Raw genomic sequence first — 17,904 nt, forward strand, 5'->3', positions numbered from 1 at the left:
AAAAAATAAAAAACAATCTTTGGATGACAAGTATATAAAGTAAGTGACCAAACACTTAATTTTAATTTAATAGAAAAAAAGCGTGGGGGGGGGGGGGCTTCTTATCAGTTGTCCTAAATTTCTTCCACTTGTTATCCATGCAAAAATGTAAATAGGCAGCCCCCCACGCTTTTTTTTCTATTACAGTAAAATTAAGTGTTTGGTCACTTATTTTATAAACTTGTCATCCAAAGATTATTTTTACCTTTTTAGTTCATTTTGCTACTTAAGCGTGTTTTTTTAGTTTTTTAAACTATTATTTTATACCTACACTCCTTAGTTTTAGATTTGCGCTACTTAACTGATTTTTAGATCAATACTACTAGATGAAACCCTAGTTTTCAGGTCAACACTACTTATTGTATTAGATCAACGTTACTAAAATTTCTGATTTTTCGAACTACACTACTTACGCGTGCAAAAGAAGTGACCAGACCAATTGTGTTCTAAAAATTTCTGCTGCGCTTTTTGGTGCAATAAATAGCTTAATCTATTTGAGTTAATCTGGTTGCACGAGGGGTGGGGGGAGTACCAGATAAATATACATACTATATTCACACTAGGATTGGCAATAAGGTTTCATACCAAGAGTTCTACGGGGCTTAACCCCACATCCTATAGCCGAGTAGTCCATATCAGTTTCACTCTAATAACAAGAAAGCAAACAATCCAGGGAGATATCCAAAACTAGTTTCAGATAATGAGATCTAATACCAGGGCTCGGTAACATTTTCCGGTATAATAACCCGCGTTGAGGCTCTCTCTTCAACAATGAAATGATCTGGGGCGGATCCAGACAGAATTCTCGGAGGGGGCCATTTAGAAAAATACGATGTTTTGGAAAAAAATTTAATTTTAAAAATATTAATATAACCCACCTTTAACTAGAGCATTTTTTAAGGAATTTTCACTAGGCGACGCAAGTTTAACATAAAGGCTGTAACCTTCCCAACAATTTTCATCTTTTCTTAACAAACGTGTGCATATATCGTCGCCTCAAAGTGATATTCCTGTAATCACTAATGTGATCTGAGGCGACTGTATAGAACTTCTGATTTAAAAGGAAGCCGATATGAACCAACCGTAAGTATATTATGAACTCCGAAGTAAAGGAGGTCCGACGGTCATCCCCCCCCCCAAACCGAAAATTTTAGAATTTGTAGTCTTAAAAACGCATTTTAGACGATCTTTGGTAATGTTAGGGGAGAAGAGGTTCGGTGGCGCTCCCCTGTCTATTTTTAGAAATAGTAGCTGTAAGAATGCAGTTTTAGACGATTTTTGATGATGTTAGAGGAATGAGAGATTTGAGGGTCCATCTAAGAAAATTTTTCTGATTTGTAATCTTAGACATGCATTTTAACTGTCTTTCGTAATATTAATGGCTCAGTTGCGACCCTCCCCCCCCCCGGCCCCTTTTTACGAAATTGAAATCTTAAAAATGCAAACATTATCTCCAACAATGTTAAAGAGAGGGAGTTTCGGGGTTTTTCCGGCGTTTTTTTTTTTTTTTTTTTTGCCATTGTAGAGCCAAAAACGCAGTTTAATACGATCTTTTCGTAATGATATGTGGAAGAGAAATTAGAGGGCCCTCACCAAGAAATTCTTCTAATTTGCAGTCTTAAAGATGCATTCTAATTATCTTTGGTAATGGTAGGGAGGAAGAGGTTTGGAGCGCTCCCCCCCCCCACCGGAAATTATAGCTTTAAGGCTGTTTTAGACGGTTTTTTTTTTGGTGATGTTAAGGGGAGGAGAGATTAAAAGGCCCACCCCAGGAAATTTTACTAATTTATAGATTTAAAAACGCATTCTATACTATCTTTGGTTAGGGGTTGAAGAGATTCTGAGGTTCACTCCTAAACTTTTTCAAAATTGAACTCTTTAAATTGCAAATGTAGACAAACCATGATTCGTGAGTAACTTTTAGAGGACCAGCAATTTTTCGAAATTGGAAGCTCCAGAAACGTAATTCTTGAAGACTTTCAATGATGTTAGGGAGGGAGGAGTTCTACCCCGGAAACATTTAGAAACTCAAGCACTTAAAACAAATTTAAGCCGTTCTTGAACGATGTAGGCGAAAATGAGAGGTGGCGGACCTTTCACTGGAAACTTTAACACGTTATTTTTTAAAATGGAGTTTGTAGACGATCTTTGGTAAGGAGTGGTTTGGAGGGTCCCATATTAAAAAGGGTATGAAGAATAATTACATAGCACTGAAATAAAGTCAGGTTAAAACTTAAATCTAACTTTAACTTAATGCGCAATCATTAAATGTATAACTTTTTATCGGACACTTATTAACATATATTCCTTTTCTTTCCCCCATGGCGGAAGTAAACACATCTAACAAGACGAGCCCATTATGCTAAAGGAATCCAAATATTTGGTATACACGTGATATTTTTGAAATTTTCGTGGGGTGGCCATGCCCTCCCTCTGACATTGTTTCCATTCTTGTTAGACTTCACATGAATTACAATGAAGTTTTTTTTTTTTTTTTTTTTTTTTCAATTTAAGCTAGGAAAGAGTGTTTAAAAACCTATACCTGTAACTTCCTCAGTGTGGTTTTATGGCTCCCCGGCTTTGTTTTTATATTTTTGTTAGACTTCGAGGAATAATAAGGATTTTTTTTTAAATATTTAGCTCTAAAAAAAGTTTTCAACTATTTTTGAAACTTTCTCAGGGTGGCCATGGCCCCATCTCATTGTTTAGGGAAATTTTTTGCATTTTTGCTCAAAAAAAAAAGGGGGATTTTAACTATTCTTGAAATTTCCTCGGAGAGGACCATAGCCCATATGGCCCCCTCCCTGGATCAGCCCATGGTAATGATGCTAAAACTGGTAGTTCAACAACACTCGAAGATACTGCCTCTCAACTTTTTTGCGACCCGAATCCTTTGTAAGTTTTCAAGATTGCAAATCGAGAGAGCCACAGACCTGCTAAAATTGAAGCTCATAAAGTTAAAATAACCACAGATGCAAGCCAAAGTGGTTGGACGCCTGTTTAATAACAATAATTTTAGAAACCGTCTCGCGAGTAAATAGTGGTTCAGTTTTTATCTCCCGATGCTGAATTTGTAGGAAACTCATACAGATCTGCAATCTAATCCTTAAAGTACGGACTCGGATATTGCAAACAATACCAGCAACGGAGTATTACTTTATTGAAGAATCATATAATTTACGAAACGTGATTTTCCACCTCCTTTCTGCAGCACATCACGTGGTTTCATTTTCTTATACATTTAAATTGTAGGGTAGCACCTAAGTGATATCAAAGAAATCACATCTAGAAACTCATCTGGTAAAATTACAAGGTTTATTCGAGAGATTTTCTGATGATAAAACGCGGCGTCGGCACCTCAATAATTTTATGTCTATGGGAGGATTTCATCTTGCACAAAAATTGTTCCTTGTAAACATTATGTTTTAGGTAAAGAAGTTTTATGAAAGGCTCTTCCCTCCGCTCGTTGCCGCTCATCTACCCCCGAAGATTGTTTTGCAATCTTATTTGGTTTGAGAAGATTTAAAGCGCCTATTAAGCAGAATTACATTAAAATATATGTTACAATTAGAACAAAATAAAAATCGTGCTTCGCTTCCCGTAGAAAATAGTTTCAATAAAAATCTCATTAAATTTAGAAAAATATTAAAATTCCACTCCAACCCAGAGAAAAAGAACTTAATAAAAGTATGTATAACAAAATTATTAAAAAAAAAAAAAAAAAAAAAAAAAACACGCGTTAAAGAGCACCCCCAAGGGCCCAAATTAACTTGTACCAAATTTCACAGCTTAAGGACCTAATAAACATAGAAAAACGTACGTTTTTTTTTTCTTTTGTATGTTTCAAAAGTCGCGTTCAAATTCGTGGTCTCTAGTTATATTTTGCTTTTTAGCTCCGAGCTTGGACTTTGAGCTCATGACCATGACTTTAGCTAAATTAGAAACATTTATATCTGTTGTCCAAAGTTATTGAGAAAACAGAAACAAGCACAATCTGATGCAGAAAAGAAAGTTCTTTTGAATGATATAGGGTGTTAAAAGGGGTGAAAATATTTCATACTTTCAATAGGCAATTTATACGAAATATTAGCTTAAAAAATTAAGTCGAAATTTTAAAAAAAAGTGCAAACTCCAGGGGCCTGAAGAAATTTTTCACGAAATTTCAATGCTGTAGGTGCTATGGGATCTCTTGGACACAGCCCCGCCACAGACAGAATTTCCCAATTCGTTTGACTTTTTTTTATGCATATATAGATATAAAACTATGAATTCTCTACCGCAGAGTTATAATTTGCGTGTTATAAAGTTCTTATTTCTATTTTCTTTTCCCGCTCAATGGTGAGCCATTTATTAGAATTCCATTTAACTTTCCTTGCCAACAAATTTGGAAAAAAAGTATCTTTTACAATCTTTTTGTTTGCTTTCGAAGAAAGTGAGCTGATGCAATTCTTTCTTATGCAGTAGGATAGGACGGGAGGGGGGGGGGGGCATCTCACTATATATATGAGGTAATATCCGAAAATAGTCTAGTGTTCGGTAGAGGCAAGCACACTCAAATGAGAGATGCTAAAAAAAATACTTGCATCCACATTAAAAAAGAACAAACGGAGAGAGCGGAAAGAAAAACGAAGCGATTCCAAAAAAATCTCTCCGTAAAACGGTATTTATCACAAAAAGAGTTACCGTAAAAATTCGCTCTAAAATCAATGCAAAAATTATACGTTGACGACTGAACGGTAAACGTAAGCATGGAGGGGGGAAAAAACTTGAAATAGGATGAATTGCTATTGCACATTGTCGAAAATTTTAGCCGCTGTAATAATAATAAACGATGCATTCCGAAAGGAAGTTATTGAAGTCCAATAAAATAACTTAGAGAAACTGAAACTCAATGCACATACACTACTAAGTGCAAAGAGCATCGCAATGATCTTGAAAAGTTTATACATATTTAATCCCCCATTAAAATATATATTTCCATTTTTCCAAAGTTTTCAGTGATCGAAACATATATAACGCACCAATAAGACGAACACAACGCAGTGGGAATTCGAGCTGCGAAATTCATTATTCAACTCAAACCATCATTACAGGAATTGACGGGGACACGCCCCATCCAAATTTATATCCATTCTTTTAATAAGTGATGTCTTGTTACATTTCTACTAGTATTATCTGTGCATTTGTTTTTCATGAACTAGTCTTTTCTACGATACCTGTCATTTGATATTCTGAGATTTTTTATTTTATCTCAGTCACCTGTGTGTGTCGCTTTTTTTCTTTCTTTTGAGGCAACATAAATATTTTGACAAATGTAGGCTCAGGGATTCCTATACTTTTCTGGTTGAGGCACCCTTTGAAGAACTAAAATTTTCTCACGGCACCCCAACCTCTCTTTGTGGCACCCCAGGGTCTCGCGGCAACCACTTTAGGAAGTCCTGGGCTAAGTCCTTCATATTTCGTTTAAACATTAAGGGCGCCCCTGCCTCCCCCCCAGGCCAATAGCGTACCCCTCCTCCAAATCAGATCAAAAACTGTCTGAAAGTACCCCCTGAATATTTCAATGGCGCAGTCTGCGCCATGCCCCCCTCCCCCTTCCCCTCGTGGGAACCCCTGCGTTTATTCAAGGAGTTTATTTGAAACGAAATAACATGGTTACAATCAGGGCTGCAGAGTGGGAGGAAAAACGACCGACTTCTGCAATTTGAGATCCCCCAATTACGTATCAATTACCATTACATTCGACTCCAGCCCCTGACTCCTATACCCCAAAATCAATCCGACTGCTACTCCGCAGATCTGGTAACATAGTCCAGTCAATGAACACATTGTAGCGTGCATGGAATATGCGATAATTTTTGACTTCGGAACGTGGTTAGGGGTAGTTAGTAAGTAAACATACTAAAAGTCCCTGACCCTGGGGGTGAGCTAAAGGTGGGAGGGAGGGGGAAGAAAATTTTGGGTTTTTTGAGAAAATGTCGAAAACGGTGGAAAAAACGCGTTTAAAATACAAAATCAAGCTAAATAAACTTACTATGAAATTATTTCCACACATATTTGTCAAATTTCCAGTAATTTTCCTAGCATATGTAATGAAAAATCGATGATTTTCGGAAAAATTCTCTCTTTTTGTCAAACATTTGCTCCTAGTGCCTCTCAGGATCAGTATTCATGAAAATTGTCATTGACAAAGTTGTAGAGCTTTAAATTTCCTTCAAATTGATATGCTATTTTGTTATATTTTATTCCACCAATCAAAAGGTACAGAATTTCAAACACGCACTTTCATGGCAAAAAAATGGAACACTTGCCATTCACAAATTTCAAACTGACTCGAAAGAATCGCGCACTTCCTCTTTCTTCAATGAATTCGACAATCCATATGGACAATAAAGAAGTTTTTGTGGATTACTACAATACAAATGATGTTTAAGGTATGGGGGGGGGGGGGTGAAATTGCGACTTTGTGACAAGGGGGAAGGAAAAAAATAAGAAGTGTGACATCAAGCATTTTTTAATACGAATATATTTTTGAAAAGTAGCTTGTAAAACGAATTTTGTGACAAAAGGAAGGGAGGGGGGAGGTAGAGGGTTGAAAATGTCGAAAAAAAGTGTGATATTATTTATTGACAGCCCTTTACCAAGAAATCGGGCGAAGATTTGCAAAATTACTTGTATGCAGTATGAATAGGTGAACTGAAGACGTGCAGAAAGTCAGTACTATACACTGTTTATGGAAATTAATAACGACATTGATTTAATTAAATTTGAATTTTGTTGTTACTGAGGATACCTATAGTCTACAAAACTGTTAGGCAAAAAGAGACGACCGTATAAACCGTATGTACATCAACGTCAGTTAGAAAATTGAAACGACGGTTACACAAGAAGGTTTCTATTAAACTTTCATAATATCAGTCAGCTGACAAATCCGCTAATGACGAAGCTGTTGAAAAATGAGACAAATACGCTCCGAGCTTTAGGTGATGTTGACGTTGATATTGCGAAGACGGATCAGATGGCAAAATTCTTCGGTAACTATCATTTGAGAGGAAGTACTCCTGGTTGTCCTCTTGTTAGCCAAATCCCCAACTGATCACAACATTCTGCCAGAAATCTAAAATCATACAACATGTATCTAAGGTATATATCAACGGTTCTTCTTCCCCTGAATCCATTGAGGCAGCTGGGGTCATATGTATCTCTCAAGGTACGGTGCTCCAGCGACAGAAAAGTCCCTCAATGAGTTCCGTTACAGATCATTTATCAAAGTAGCTGCTAACGTAAAGACTGATCTCTAACTCTGCCGTATCACTAAGTTAACCTGAAGCTAGGAACATAATGGTGAAGTACTGGATTGGGGGTTTAGGAAAGGAGGAATGACCAACTCGTGCTGAAACTCTCGGAATCGGATGTTGCTCCTGACGGAATCTTGAAGATGATTTTGACAGATTGCTTTTCTTCAAGTGACCAGTAGATCACTTGTAGAAAATCATCATTAGACTACTCTGTCGCAAGCTTGCTCTGCAAGGGCAGTTGCAACAACGGAATCAATATATTTATCCAGGACGAAGGGGACGACGATGACATCAATACATTACTAATTTCTAAGAACAACTTTTCCACTGCTGGTGATATGACCCTTCCGCCTCAGAATAGAATCAAGATGTCACCTTAATGATATTTTCATTTTCTAATTACTGTCAGTCCATATTCCATATAAACACTTTCAAAATATGATTAGTAATAATGTATTAAAAACTATAATTACAAAAAGGTGCTGCTGGTCAGCTACATTTACCTTATTTCTATTAAAATTTTTCATTATCCAGCTATAGCGTCACATATTGATTTCAATAAGAGTAACGAATTGAGTACATGCTAGAACTTCATAGTTTTTGATTGCTTGTCAGCTGGGTGTCGCTGTGATTGGGAATAGGCTTCGTATTTCTTTGGTATCAGGTTTGAATCTGCAGCTTAAGTGTTCAGCCGGTGGATTTTCAAGACACATAAAACTGTCAGAGTAAATGTCACATGATTGCTGCACAAGATCCCTGGAGCGCCTGCTTGGCACAGACGCTCAGCGACAAAAAGCAGATTTTTTTTTTCCGAAAAGTATTGGTTTTCAAGAACGCGTACCTACACGCGTACCACTGGAAATGTGACATATATGTATAAAAACAATTTCACAATAAATTTAGTTAACTTTTACTTTTATTCGGAACACATTTTTCCTGCCTTTTAAGAGATATAATCGAAAATCACAAAATTTGGGTTCCCCTTCCCACCTTTAACTCCCCTCCCCCCAGGGTCAATGGGTTATGGAGCTAATTCATACTGCATATACGTAGTTCTGCAAATCTTGGTAAGGGGCTGTCTATAAATGATGTTACACTTTTTCTCAACATTTTTACCCCCTCCCCAATTGTCACAAAGTACTTTTCATAAATTAATTTTTATAATATTCGTATTTAAAAATGCTTGATGTCACACTTCTTACTCTTTCCCTCCCCTTGTCACAAAGTCACAATTTTACGACCCCCCCCCCCAATCCTTAAACATCATTTGTGTTGTAGTAATCCACAAATACTTCTTTATTGTCCATCAGGATTGTCGAATTCATTGAAGAAAGAGGAAGTGCGTGATCTTTTCGAGTCAGTTTGAAATTTTTGAATGGCAAGTGTTCCATTTTTTGCCATGAAAGTGCGTGTTTGAAATTCTGTAACTTTTGATTGGTTGAATAAAATATAACAAAGTAGCATATTAAATTGAAGGAAATTTAAAGCTCTACAACCTTGTCATTAATAATTTTCATGAATATTGATCCTGGGAGGCATTAGGAGCAAATGTTTGACAAAAAGAGAGAATTTTTCCGAAAATCATCGATTTTTCATAACATATACCCGGAAAATTATTGGAAATTTGACAAATATGTGTAGAAACAGTTTCATAGTAAGTTTATTTAGCTTGAATTTTTATTTTAAACGCATTTTTTCCACCGTTTTGGACATTTCTCGAAAAACCCAAAATTTTCTTGCCCCTCCCTCCCACCTTTAGCTCCCCCCCCCCCAGGGTCGGGGACTTTTAGTATGTTTACTTACTAACTATCCCTAACAATATTCTGAAGTCAAAAATTATCGCATATTCCATGCACGCTACACCCCTGTTTTGAGCACTCATTGACTGGACTAAACAATATTAACATATCAATGACACAGGTTGCCTATTTTTGGCTGTTCTCATAACGTAAGCAAGAGAGTGCAGAATAAAATTTCTGAATTCGATAAAATAAGTTTTTGATTATCACTTAACTCAAATATAACGATGCACTCGAAATATATATGAAAAGTTCTGATCAGAAGTCAGGGGACTGTCCAGGATTTTTTACAGGGTCCGGTTTTTTTTTTTTTTTTGTGAAAAATCAATTAACTTTGTAAAATATAAAATTTTGCAAAAAAAAAAAAAAAAATGTAAAAGCAAAATTTTTGATTTTTGAGATGGGTGCAAACTTGCATCAATGACACTTAAAATTGAGTGTTTTCCTTCTTTTCTGTTGAGAATATCATTCTTGAGTGTTTTTTGAGTATTGGGGTATGGGAGGGCGGCATCGCTTTCTGGGAGATGGGCACCCCTCAAGTATCAATATTTATTTACCATTCTACATTATGTTAAATTATACTAGAAATGTTATATGTATAGTATTTAAAATAATTGTAACAAAGAAATTCAGGCAGGGGTTCAGCATTTAACTCTTTGAACCAAGACATTGTTAAAGATCATAGAATTCCGTTTAAAACTTATAATGTCCGTGATTTTTACAAAAATAAAAAATATTTTATTTACCTCTTAACAAAGCATACTAAACATCGAAAATTCGAAAAATCGGATTCCCATAGCGGATCCAGAAAATGTTCAAGGAGGGGGCGATTGTTTTTCAGTCTTTACTCTTTAGAACTTCAATTTCTAAAAATTTTCGAAGGAGTGCATTGAACCCCTCGTTTACCTATTCATAATATCATCTATCGTCTAAAATTGAGATTTGGGAACTTCAATTTCGAAAATATTCCTGTAGAAAGTTCCTGTCCCTATCCCCAGAGTAATAAGAGATGTGCTACGATTGCGTTTTAAAGACTTCAATTCCGGAAGAATTCCTGGAAAGAGCTCCCTTTCTTCTAACACCATCGAATATTATGTAAAATTACGGTTTTGAAACTTCAGCATTGAAAATATGCAGGAAGAAATTTCCTGTTTCTCAGCTCAAGGCGAGGCGGCTCATGGGGGCGATGGCCCCCATCGCTCCTCCCTTGTATCGTCCTTGGCGGATGCAAAGAGATTGCAATCCTCAAAGTGAAAACATCAAATGTATAAAAACGGCTTGTAAAATAAATATTTTTGATAAAATTATTTTAGAATTGCATACATAGTATTAGGGTCTCCAACTTTCATTGAAGCTTAACGAGAGAAACAGAATTAACAGTATGAATCGACAGACGTAAGTATGACATTCGCGAAGGTCCTTCCCCAGAAAATGTTCGAAATTGTAGTTCTAAAATTTTAGTGTACATGATCTCTGGTGGTGTTCAGAGGAGGAGATGTTCAGGGACTTTTATGAATGATTCAAGCTACGAGACTTCGCCTTAGAAATTGAAGTCTTAAAAATGAAGTTCTAGACGGTTTCAACGATAGGGGAGGAGGGAGGAGAATCGGGAATGCCCTTTAGTTTTTAGAAAATGAAAATTATGTTCTAAATAAAATCAATTGCAGACCATCTTTGGAGTTAAGGGAAGAGAGGGGTTTTCGGGCGACTTTTCATGGGAATTTTTTTTAGTTTTAGATTCTAAAAACGCAGTTATAGGCCATCTATGCAAACGTTAGGAAAGAGTTTTGGATTTGAAGTCTCTGCCTCGGAACTTTTTCGGAATTGAAGTTCCAAAAACAAAATTTGAGACAAAATGGGGGAGGAGGGGAGAGGATTGGGCGTACTCTCAATCAATCTTTTCGAAAATTAAGTCCAAAAAGCAGAACAGAAGTTATCTTTAATGACAAGAAGAAATAATTGGGGATCCTCAACCGGATTTTTTTTAATTTTAAGTCCTAAAAACGAAATTTTATGCTATCTTTAACTACGAGTATGTGAAGGGGGATAGCAGACACTCCCTTGGATTTTTTTTCGAAATTAAAATCCTAAAAACCAATTTCTTGGCCTATGTTTGATTAAGTTTGGAGATAAGATGGGGTTTCCCCCCGAAACATTTAAAAAATTACGTCCTAAAAACAGGACAAAATTTTGCACGATTTTGTAGGGAGGTAAATTCGGGACTCTTTCACGAAAAGATGTAGGGATTGAACTCCTAAAAGCAAAGTTTAAGATAATATAAGAGGGCATTGGGGGATCAGGTACTCTATTATGAGAGGGGGGGAGGCGCTGCAGCCCTATAGCGCAACTCTTGGGTTTGCCATTGCAATCAAGTATTGATGCTACCTTATTTTTTCCACTATGTATTTCAATTTTTAAATTCTGAACTGATATGCTTTTAAATGTAGGGATAATGTCGCAACCTCCTAAGAAATGCTTCGCCACCGCCTTGGGGGTCGCGACCCACATGTTGGAAACCCCTGTTTCAGATGAAATTTGGAATAAATGTGAATCTACATGGAAACAGGCGCGAATTTAATTTTGGCGTCAATCGCTCCAAAGGGGACTGATTTTTACCATTTTTTGTGCGAATAAAAATAACTATAACTAGTATGCAACAATAAGAAAGTTGAATCATAATAGATTGTCGCCATGCGCAATTCTTGTGAATTTAATTGTTGGAAAGTGATCATCAATGATTTAAAATGTATATGTGTTGCCATCTTCTGTTTGTAAACAAATAAAATGTTTAATTAATTTTCAAGGTTTTTAAAACAATTTTTTCTAGTAAAACGCATTGAGTATTACTCTCCCCCCCCCCCCCCAGAAACTTTGAAATACCTGCTTTACGATACCTCACTATTGTTACACCACTTAAAAACTTCTTGTACTTATCCTTTGCATTTGAATAATTGCGTGTGTTTTCCTTCGAGAAAAAGAACTTCGTAATGAGCATGGAAAAATAATAACAACTCAGCTCGGCCGAGGCTCGGCTGATGAACTTAATTTCCAGCATGGTCTGGAGCACCTGGCTTCTCGTACGACGCAAATTAACGAAGACACAACAGCGTCGCCTTCGAATTCCAAAAACGAGATGGGACGGCGGCGTCTCGAACACAGAAAATATTGCGCAGCTCGAAGTGGCGAAACCAGTTTTTTTGGGTTCACTAAACCACACGACAAATCGGCATGAAATAACAAACTTAAAAGAAAAGAAAGTTTATAGGGGGTTGCAATTCCATACACGCAATGGCTAAAAGATGGAATTTCTTGACGGAAGATATGTGATAAGAAAAGAGTCAAATTAGGAGGAGCAGCGAACCTTCGTAAATAGTCTCTCAGCTGTCGCTCTGACGTCTGACTTCAGAATTGTTTGGTAAATCCATCTATTATATTATGTCACAGGGGGAACAGGTATAAAATGAAAACAGCCTTTAAACTGATGACTTAAACAGGGAAACTCTCGAAAACCTATATTCTTTAAAAATTTTGAAAAGGCCAAAATCCCCAAATCCCTGCTTGCTTCATTTCAGCCTGGAAATAAATTTGCTTATTTTATTAACAACTACTCTGCATCCTGCATCCCTCACTTCCTACTGCAGCATCGAGTTTCAGAACCTCCTGGGTTATAAAATAAGTTTCTACTCTTCATTCTATACACACACACACAAGGTAATATTGCACACAACTTATTGCATCATTCAATAATTCTGAAGAAGCTCAAAGCTACCTTTTTGTGAAGTTGTTGAAAGTGCTCTTTCTGCATTGCAATAATTAATAATAGAATTCTTGTGAAGTATAAAGGGAGAGTTTTTAAAAAACCGAAATTTTTATTTTGTTGCATAAAGTTGTGCTACTTTTATCTAGGCTTGCCAGACGTCCCGGTTTTCAGACAAATTCCCGGTGTCTCGGCCGGTTTAATTCACGTCCCGGAAAAAGATAAATTTGATTACAAATGACCAAAGAGGTCTAAAATCAATTATCTGTGAAGGATTATTTAGGATAATTACTTTATCATTTGTAACTCACTGACTCACCATTTTTCGAGTTTTTCTGTTTTCTTCTGAATTTTAAAATCAAAATTTCTGAATTCTATTTTCAAGATTTTGGCCGGCATGTTGGATTAGGGGTGCATCAATGGGAGAGGTCACTGTGACCTACCCCCCCCCCCAAAAAAAAAAAGAAAAAAACTCATTTGGGTCAAATTGTGTCCGACGATTCAGAAATTACGGCTATAATAATGCAATCGAAATCTTCGTTTTAAATTCTTAATTCCTCTTATCAGATGTAGGTATGTGTGCATACTCATATTTTACCATTCAGAAATTGTTGGACTTTCATTCTCGGTTACTTGAGATTTTCCTCCTCCTCCTCCCACACGTTGGGATGTCTTTCGGGAAAGGGGCGGGGGGAGGGGGTTACATACTTTTCTATTTTCGGATACATGCAGCATAAGCTTATTCCCTGTAAATTTGCAGAGGGGGAAAAATGGCTCCTAGAAAGAACGATGTTTTTTCATTTTATAATGAAAATGAAGTGAGTTACAAGAAAAAGAAAAGTTCTCCATTCTTGAGATTAAAATACATGCATTCAGTACTTTAATGTAGACTATCCTTCCTAAAAGTAACTTCCCTAACAAACTCTAAATTTAAATATAAACTACGATATTATAAAAGTTCAACAAATTAATCACTACATGAAAATAATAATAATAATAGTAAAAACATAACCAAATTAAAAAAGTTCTCACTTCTCTATTTAAAGTATGTTTAGAAAAAGATATTACACATAAATCTCAACAAAACGTTATAGAAGAAGGGAAAACGAAAGTAATTATATACGCCTTAATAATTATACACAGCATGAAAAGTTTATACATTAACTATAATTCTTTATTTTCAAAACTTTGGTAAGTTTTAACACATCACTATTCAGTAAACTAATGTGAGTTTTAGATGCAGGTTAAATAAAAACAATTAAAATCTGAAAATAATATTAACAAATTAATAACAATAAAAAATTAGATTCTTTACCACAATAAAATTCAAAATAATATACGACAAGATGCAAAATTCTTGTGTAATTCATACAAAAGATTAATGTTGAAAGCATTTGGATGCATTTGCAACAGTTGCATAATAAAACAGGAAATTCGGACAATGTAACTGTCATTTGAAGGACAATCATTGAAAAATTGAGCGGTAATGCTTGGATAAGTCATGTTGGGTGAGTGGTTAATTCTTCTTGGAAAAATAGATTTCGAAGTATTCACCAATACTAGATTCATGACTTGAATATACTGATAAAAATACAACACACACAATTCACCCTGCTTGAACAATAAATTATAATTATGTCTTGTTCAAGCCCCTCCCCCGACTCCTCAAACAGGGGGAGAGGTCACGGAAATGATGAGGTATTGAAATTTTTAGGGTGGGGGAATGTTTTTAATTGTATATTTCTCTTTTTTGTTTGTTTTTTGTTGCATTAAGGGGCACATGTGCCGTTGCTGTTGGAGGATAGGAACCATTGATTCAAGTATCATTATTTGCACACAATCACTTACATTATAAATATTGCTCATTTGGAAAAAGGGTGCCACAATACGAAGAAATGAAAAAAATACAAATTTGAATATGCATTTAGCTGAAACTATCTAGTTTGTGAAAAAAAAAAAACATCAAATATTTTGAGACGCATGAATTGTTATTTTTTTTTTTTAGGCCCCCAGGCAAAAACAACATAGGCCCCATTACGAAACATTTCTAAAATTTTACCTATTAATAGGCTTGAGACTATAAGGGATCTCATAAACCATATTGCAGACAAGTGTTTCGGGTTTCTAACTTTTTAACAAAGAAAAATGCATCTTGGGTTTTCTCCATGTTTAAAACCAGCACTGTTGATTACCCAAGAGTTTTAGGAAACATTTGTTCGTCTCCCTAAGAACTATTGAAGTACTTTGAGTAGATCTGAACATGTAATAAGTATAACAAGGGTTCCTACTATGGGGGGAGGGGGGGGGTCATGATGCAGCCTGTGGCATTAAATTTTTTAGGGGGTACTGTTTAGTGAGGTTTTTTTTTCTTTTTTTTGGGGGGGGGGCGCCCTTGCTCCTGGGGGTGGGAATCCCTGTGTATTATTATAAGGAAAAGCATTGTTTTTGAGCAAGTCTCACATATTTTGACTCTTCTCCTCCCTTTAGAAACAAAAGAAATAACTCATTTAGAAGAAAATGTTTAAAGTTAAATTTGAGTTCAGGAAAAAAGAAGGTTTTTAAATACTTAACACTGTTTGTTCTTGAGAAAATATATAAAATGTTCGTCATCTGCTTCAAAGCACTTTTGTAAGTCGTAAATATAACAGAACATATAACATATATAAATTTAAAAATAAGAGGGTATATATGCTGAAACTGTACACAGGGTAACTTAGAATTTAAAATTTGGATATTGGGCTAAACTGGAATATTTTATTCTTCTGAAAATACATCCCATATTTAATGTTTCCAGAATTTTAAAACTAAAATTCAGGACATATCACTGACAAGGGGGAGAGAGGCAATGTCTTTTTTCCTAAATACTCAATAATAATCCAATTGAAGATATTCAGATCTCCTAAGAAAATAATCTTCAATTACCCCTCCCCCTCTTCTTTGCTATATACAGATTTTATGAAATCATGACAATTATTCTTAAATTTTGAAACAAGAACACAACTAATAAATGAGATACAATTCAAATATACCAAATAAAGAACTCAAGTTTAAAAGTAACTCAATATGGTGGCAATAACAGAAGCTTACAGCTAATTTATACCTACAAAGGCGTTAGTCATATATAGGGTTGGAAGAATTTTCATTGCCTGTCCCAAACATAAAAATTCCTCGATTTAAAACGAAAAGTTTACTTTGAATAAAAGAAGATATTTTAAATTTAACAATGAATGCGTACAAAAGTGCTGTAAATTCTAGTTTACTTATATTTTCTCCTGTTCAGTGAAGCTTAGACAGAAAAGTGGGAGTTAAAGGGGGGAATGGGCCACTTTAGCAGGGCATTCAACCAGAGAGAGTCCCGCCAAAATTGGGATGCCTGGTCACTTTACTCATATAGCAAGGTCAGGTGTATCACACATCTATAAACCAGGGTTGTTGAGTCAGAGTCAAACTGATTTTAAGGGTAAAGGAGTCAGAGTCAAAAGTTTAAAATTTCAAGAGTCAGAGTCATTTTCGATCAAAGTTTGCAACTCGGCCAGTACTTGTGGAGTTGAAATCAGAGTCAGACTAATTTTGGGGCAAAGGAGTCAGAGTCAAAGGCTCTAAATTCCTGGAGTCGGTCATTTTTCCTCCGACTCCACAGCTCTGCTAGAAACTATGACAAACTTCTAAAATAATTTTTTTGAAAAATAAATAGTGAGAACCTACGCAAAAATATTATAACTATCAGATATTATTGGGTAACTTTTTTACAATGTTATTTTTTAAATTCATTCGAATCAGGCCCATCAATTAGAGGTGTCAGGAGGGGCAATTACCCCCCCCCCCTAACTTTGAAACCTAATGAATATATGCATATTTGTAGGCCTGGTTTCTGTTGTTCTTCAAAAAACATTTATTGAATGCATCCTACCCCTTAACCTCCCTAAAAAATTGAAATGACTCAACTGATTAGAATAAATATAAAACATGAAATTCATTAAAAAGCAAAGGATATATGCTTTTTTTTTTTCAAAAGAAACCAGAAGGTTCTCCATACACCCTGAACAGCTTTGCTTTATAGTCTTATCATGAAGAAAACTTTTCCTAAAACTCGAACTTAACTGGAAATTTTCTTCTGATGGGCCTATTCTTTGAAACTGCATGTGGAGAAGACCGATGTATTTTTTTTTCTTTTTAAATCAAGTGTCTGAAGGAATTCCACTGCTTTAAAATTAAACCTGAATGAAGGCAGGTAACAATGAAGACGCAGGTAAATATTACTGTCAGCAAATTATAAGCAATCTGTACGAATTAAGTACAAATTGCAATTCATAATATTTATTGAATCATCTACACTCAGATCAAACACAACTAAAAATTTCAGTGCAATCATATACACTAAAAGACATACGTAAAATTAAATATCATTAAAAAAACATTCGGCTTTTGAAAGAGAAAATTACGTTAGAAATCAAGTACGAAGTAAGCAAACAAATTACCTGCTGATAAATAATGGAGATATTTTATATTATTTTCTCTCACCTTTACTTGTTGTTCCTCTTCCAACTGGGAATTGTGTTATATCAATGATAATTGTTTCAAAACAGCTTCAATGTTCATTTTTACGCGCATTCACAAGTGCTAAAACAAAACACCGGCACAAGAGAAAAGCAGCAGATACAAACAGACAACACAAAATGACAAGCTTAGCGTCGAGTGGGAATTAGCTGTATGTAAACTACATCCATGATGTTAAAGGCTTGAATAGGCGGCGCCATCTATTGTCGAAATCAAAAACTAAACTTCACGATCAATACTGAAAATCCTTCCTTAATAATTACATTACACTTTAAAGCATTTACACTGTTCAAAAATAAATAAATAAATAAATAAATAAAAGAAACTATGTCTTTTAATTTTTTCAGCATATTTCTACATTTATTTTGACATTTTCCAGGCAGAAATATGCATATTTTTACTGGGAGAACGAACAAGATTAGGAAAAAATTGAAACAATTAAATAAGGCAAAAT

At 35.4% G+C, this 17,904-nt stretch overlaps 1 protein-coding gene across 1 annotated transcript in view; it reads right to left on the bottom strand.

Moving 5' to 3' along the window:
• Positions 1-17,528, bottom strand: part of LOC129228508 (protein 4.1-like) — a 109,165-nt gene extending 91,637 nt beyond the window's left edge. Inside the window, exon 1 of the mRNA XM_054863188.1 lies at positions 17,415-17,528. The gene's annotated coding sequence lies outside the window, so the exon portion shown is untranslated. The remainder of the gene's footprint in view (positions 1-17,414) is intronic.
• Positions 17,529-17,904: the final 376 nt, after the last annotated feature.

This window comes from Uloborus diversus, chromosome 8, assembly GCF_026930045.1.
Source record: "Uloborus diversus isolate 005 chromosome 8, Udiv.v.3.1, whole genome shotgun sequence".
In the NCBI taxonomy this organism is placed as follows: domain Eukaryota; kingdom Metazoa; phylum Arthropoda; class Arachnida; order Araneae; family Uloboridae; genus Uloborus; species Uloborus diversus.